The sequence below is a fragment of the Botryllus schlosseri genome, chromosome 1, assembly GCF_051294905.1.
Source record: "Botryllus schlosseri isolate E-star chromosome 1, Bs_hap1, whole genome shotgun sequence".
Classification (NCBI taxonomy): domain Eukaryota; kingdom Metazoa; phylum Chordata; class Ascidiacea; order Stolidobranchia; family Styelidae; genus Botryllus; species Botryllus schlosseri.
The window spans coordinates 36,502,945-36,509,079 of record NC_137236.1 but is presented as its reverse complement, the minus strand read 5'-3'; positions in this window follow the sequence as shown (position 1 = coordinate 36,509,079).

Here is a 6,135-nt window from a genome sequence, read left to right as displayed (position 1 = left end):
GAAACCTGATGAGCGACTGTTCTCACTACCTATATCCGTGGTTTTCAGACGTCGGTACTCAGCCTCTGGTCGCTCGTGACTTTGATGATGCATCTGCTTGTAGAGCTTGCAGGCCACTTCAGTTCGATAATTTGTATGACTTGCAATGTCCTTCCGGAATTGTAGATTGTTTCGTCACGATGCCACATGGATAATTTAACGCTGGTTTACTTCCCTCCATGCATTTGAAGACATAAAGAAGAAACTTTTATGCCGACCTATACATTATGGGTAGGGCTGGGCCAAATCGAATACCAGAGTGATTCGATTCCGAATCTCGTAATATGCTTCGTGTCGAGTATTCGAGTATCACTCATGATGACGTCACAACAAAATGAAATATGTCAAAGTACAAATATGTACCTTTTCTGCCATCACAAAGAATATAATACCTGTTATCCATCACATTAGAGATACTTTGGTATTTATTCGACCCTAACGATTTGATAGCACTTTGTGATAATGTTGTGGGAGGATCATGACTTCGGAGATGTGTTTTCAGTAACCTCCGTAGCTTTGTACTATATGTTTCGTATGCTGCGATACGGCCAATCAAGGTTTCGAGGCTTCCACAGTAGCGAGGAGCATATATTTCCAGTACTCGAAAAAAATCGACTTTTGGTACTCGACTCGAATCATTAAAATAATAACTCGATTCAGATTCGAGTACTGGTATCATTGTGCCCAGCCCTAGTTATGGGACCAACCAATGAAGAGATCTAAGAATATATGCTGCGTGATAGATTGTGTACATGTGAATGTGAATACTTACTAACCGATATAAAATCACGTCTTAAATTATTCGCTGCAAGCGAGGGAGGGAGAGGTGGTGGAACGGATTACGCGTTATGTGTGTTTGAGATTTTTCAAGTGTATATCTCTCTACGCCTTCACTTACACTGCTGTGAGTAATGCTGTGACGTTCCCACTCGGGCACCAGTTATTAAAAACTATGATGTCATTTTTATTCAACCTGCCCGAGTGCCCTTCCGCCTTCCACGTCTCTACTGCTCGATGACGAGCGTATCAAGCAGCGTATCCCAAAACTGATTCGGTCAAAAACATGCGCAAATGATCGCACGGAGCTCGCACGTCAGTGCAAATTGGCTGCCAAAACAGACTGCTATGACGATTACCAAGCATATGCTTCGTCAATTGGTCAGCATCTGAGTGAAAACCTCGCCTGTGCACAGCACTATGATGACAATATGTTCACTGTCATTGCGCGTGGTAGGTCTTTGTTTCATCTAAAAGTGCTGGAGTCTACTATTATTTAGTTGAGCATTTTATGTAGACAAAAAGATTTCCTTTATAACCTGCAAATTTCTTATTAGTGCGTGTTGTTTCGTGCGTGTAACTGTTTATTTACGAATTGCGTTGCTACTATAGTACCGTATGTCCGTATACTGCATAGTTTGTTATTGTTGCCATTGGTTCAAAGCGAATATCATGATCTGTGATTTTGATTGTTGCGTCATACTTTGCCTTTTTGGTTTTGCTTTTAAATCTGTTTAAATCCCTTTAAGGGTAGGTCACACGGTACCGAAATTCGCTAGCGACTTCGTTTCTTTCTTTGCTCCACTCCTTCGCTACCAAGCGCTAGCGGGGTCGCTAGCAAGGTCGCTAGTCAAGACGCTACCGATGCGTTTCACTCGCAAGCTCGCTAGTGAATCTTGTTGTGACAGTATTACGTCACAGCGGAGAAAAAGTTACCGTGGAATGGGGATCAGTTGTTCGGAAACCTACGCCGTGTACGGACCTAGCCAAGTAGGTGATACATTGTAGCATACAGACCTGTGTGGCATTCGTAATAACAAAAACAAATCTTATGACATTCAAATAGGTGAAAATGTTGGCTCTTGCAACCACAAGAATTCAAATGTTTAAATTAGAACACAAGGTATGTAAATCGATAACGACAAGTGCCATGCAATGATGGACGAGGCGATTACAAAATCTAACCCAACTCATGCTTGATATGAAGGGATCAGGGCTTCTACTGGATATTTTATTACGCCGATTTCTGATTTGATCATCGTTGTCACTTCGTTCATCAAGCAGCCGTTGTGCCCTACAGAGCTCTCCGCAACTGACCAACACCAAGCCAATCGCAGTTGAATTAATCACTATGATACCGCATTTGACTGCTGAAATATGTGTTCATTTATTGAATGCCACTACCAATGAAAGTATTGCCTCTGCAAATAGCTGTCAGCAATGCCTTGGACTGTGCGTGCAATGTGCATATAGCATTTTATTGTTGTTTTCAACTTCTACCATATCACCAAGTCGGCTAACATATCTTGGTTGTACGGCGGGATACCTATTCGAATGATGCCCAATGTTGAAGCTTTGTAATAAGTACCGTACCGGCGCAGTTTCTCGCTCCGAGAATGATGTACTGTACTCGGTTAACCTTTTCCCACCCCATGATGACGTAACACTCGTCTTAGTGGAAAAGTGAGATTATCGCGAGTGATGTCGCTAGTGAATACTATACGTGTGGCCTACGCTTTAGTGTGCCGTTAACTCTTGAAAAGTGGCACCCGAAAAGTCTTCGAGCTTAATAAATATTCTGTTACAATGGATGTTGTATTGATCGATGACAATCGCAAACACAAATCAGAAACATGCTACCAATTGTTTGCTGGACAACGGATTGACATTGCGTAATCCTTATTTCAAGTAATTAGTACTCACTTCGAGTATGATGCATATTTGCTCACACATTAATCGAATCTGACAACTTTAGATAGACCTATCCCAACATACGCTTGTTTGCGCCGATAAAAAGTAGTCTGTCGATACTTGTATCTAGGGTAGCATTTAAAACAAAAATAAATTTAAAACAAGCATGTTTAAAACAAGGCCCTAATTTAAAACATGTTATTTTAAATGTTTTTTCATGTTTTTTAAAGCCATGACGCCACGAACATTCAATTGTGACGTCATAGTGGAAGTGACATTGACAATTGAAACTATAGGGTAAAAATGGCTCCTTTGACAAAATATATGTACTATTGCTGTTGAATATACTATTTTGAGGGTTCCAACCATCCCATATCGATATACGTCGGCTATGTCGGGTGGTAATTGTCCGTATAGGCTCATACAACATGTTTTTGTAAAGCATTTACACAATTATGGCATAATTTTACAACTTGAAAAAAACACAATTGTGTTTTATTAAAAAGGCCTATTTTTTGAAACACCTTTTTTTTAAATGCAACCCTACTTGTATCGCATTGTTCATCTTGCATTGTGCTTATTGAGCGCATTTTGAAGCAGTGTAATCATATCGATAGGTCAGTGGTTACGTAAAAGCTCAAGACTTGACACTGTTTGCGTTCAGAGGTCCCGAATTGCGTTCTATCGTTCTATTCAGATAATCTATATTTCAATGGCACGGCCATGCATTAAGAACGTTTTTGTAACAGCCCTTGCTGTTGCATTTCTACTGGCCTACTTATAGGTTGGCGCCAATGTAAAACAAGAAACTCTAAGGATAAGTTTCAAAATTGCCCATGGCGATGTGGTAGCGGTTGAATCAAACTGGCAAGGATTTTCGATCGTCAAGTTCCCTTTAACTCAAGATCGACCGTGACAATTTCCAGAAGCCGCTCTGTTCCGAAGGATTTGACACTGGCCACGAGTCTTACGAATGGCACATCGCGGAACGTTATTTACAACAGACTGGGTAACTGCGGGAGCAGGTCCTTACTCACGTTTGCCCGTTACGCTGCTCTGTCCAAAGTGAATCACAGCTGAATCGTCAATAAACTATGGAAGTCAGCATCCAGATCAGGGCCGGCCAACCCGTGGCCCGCGGGCCACATGTGGCCCGCGAGAAGGTTTTGAGTGGCCCGCGAGGTAATTTCCGAAATTTCTAATATCATCAAAAATGGATTGCACAGATTTTGAGCTTGCAAGGCCGACCAAAAATTTGATTAGTCTGGCCGCAATATTTGAGATGTGATGACTAAAATATCAGTTCCGACGCATTGACAGATCCATCAGCCATTCACATATTGGTACATCTTCGTACACTACAATAAAGCAGAATAATTTGCGATAGATTTATCAAAGGTAAAAATTTTCTACAAGCTTAGCGCAATATGTTGTCACTCGATTTCTTGTTTTTAATATGGTTGCCCTTTTGTGAAAATGGAAGAACACCTAATGTGTCAGATTGAGTCTAACTATTTTCGCGATTACGAGACAAAGTGTCGTTCAACATATGCGACCTTGCGTTTGCGCTCGCAGTAAGACCGTCCACCGTGAAACCTAGGCACGAAATGATTGACGCATGTTGGTCACAGCTTTCGATAGCGATATGTCCATGCGCCGAATAGCCCAGTCCTCGCAAACTTAGCCCAGCGATATACAGCAGGCCCGCAATAAAGTCAAGTGTGACAATATTATTGACCTATGAACTTCAAAAAATTTTCGCGCTTCGCGCGGATTGTGGCCCGCGCAAAAATTCGTCAATCGAATGTGGCCCTTTGGCCGAAAAGGTTGGCCAGCCCTGATCCAGATGATAAGCTCGCGCTTGAGGAAATGCAGTATATAGCTGGACTGAAACCTCCAACGTTTTACGATCGCCACATCCATTATTTAGATTTTCAAAAGCACGGATTTCAGCCACCGATTTATATCAATATGATACGCGAGCCAATCAGCCGATTTCAATCAGAGTTTGATTATTTGAAACACGGGGACGCAAGCAGAAGAGCTCAGCCCCAAAATATAAGTGAAATAAACAAATGCGTGATGGACGAGGGGGCGTTTTGTCATACTCCAAGAATGACACATCACTATACAAAGTATTTTGCGGACTCGATCCAATTGACGAAGATCTGTCTTCAACGGAGAAGGTGGAATTGGCGAGGAAACACATTAAATATAATTATGTAGTGAATAACTGAAAAATTAGAAAACACTACGAGGCTGTTGGAGGCCGTCATTCCGGATTTCTTCGGAGGTGCTTTGGAAACATGGGGTCGCATCTAGGTGCCTGTGATGAATAAAACGAAAACGATTACCAAAGACGTCCTTAATGAGCAAGCGGTTCGGAAATTACGGGAAGTAGTTCTGCACGAGGACTATCTCGTATGCGAGGAAGCGAAGGCTAAATACGAAAAATTGATTGAAGGATACCAAATACCTTAATTTATCTTCACACATGTGTGGATTATGCAGATTTTGAAGTGTATGAATAACTGTTATATTTGCCGTGTACAAATAAGGGTTGTTTTATTAAAAGATGGATATTTAATTCATGCTGTAAATCGAAATGTCTAACCAACAAAAACCTGTATTCGCACAGATGCGGAATATGTGCGTATCAATCAGGGCTTTGGATCCGGAGCCGGAGCCCGGAGCCGGAGCCCCGGAGCCGTGCATTTTTACCGGAGCTGGAGCTGGAGCCGGAGCTCTACATAAAATTCAGCCGGAGTCGGAGCTGGAGCCAGTTATTTGAGTAGTAGCTCCGGCTCCGACGTATTTCATAAGATGCTATTATATATGCCACAACCATATCTGCTGAGTTCACAAAATTCAACAGCCGGCCTTCGCCAAATTAAGAATCCTTTCCTCTTTGGCGCTACCTTTTCCGACTAACCATGTTCGTGGGGATTTAACAGCAGAACAGTCGTATGTTCAATGTTCAATTTTCATACATTAGTGCCGAACCTCGGTATACGAAATATGCCTGTGAATATTGTAGGTATTCGGCATACCCGCAATTCCATCAGCAGCACAACCTTGTTGGCCTGGCCAATTGTATACGGTTTGAAAATAATGATCACTATGCATTACGCGAAATGGGAGAGAGGATAAAAACGTAATTTCGTTGCTCAGCACATGTCGATATGACGAGCACGAGCCGAGACATTCCATCTTATCGTTTCTATGAATCGGATGAGCAAATACTCGTTCTTTCGAGATAGTTCTTTAATCGGGCCGCGAAATTGGACAGTGTTATTGAGTATGCAATTGTGCATGCTAATTTAGGGTTGCCATACGTCCGGAATTTCCCGGACATGTCCGAAATTTCACTGAAAAATTTGCGTCCGGCAGGAATTTCTAAAATATGCC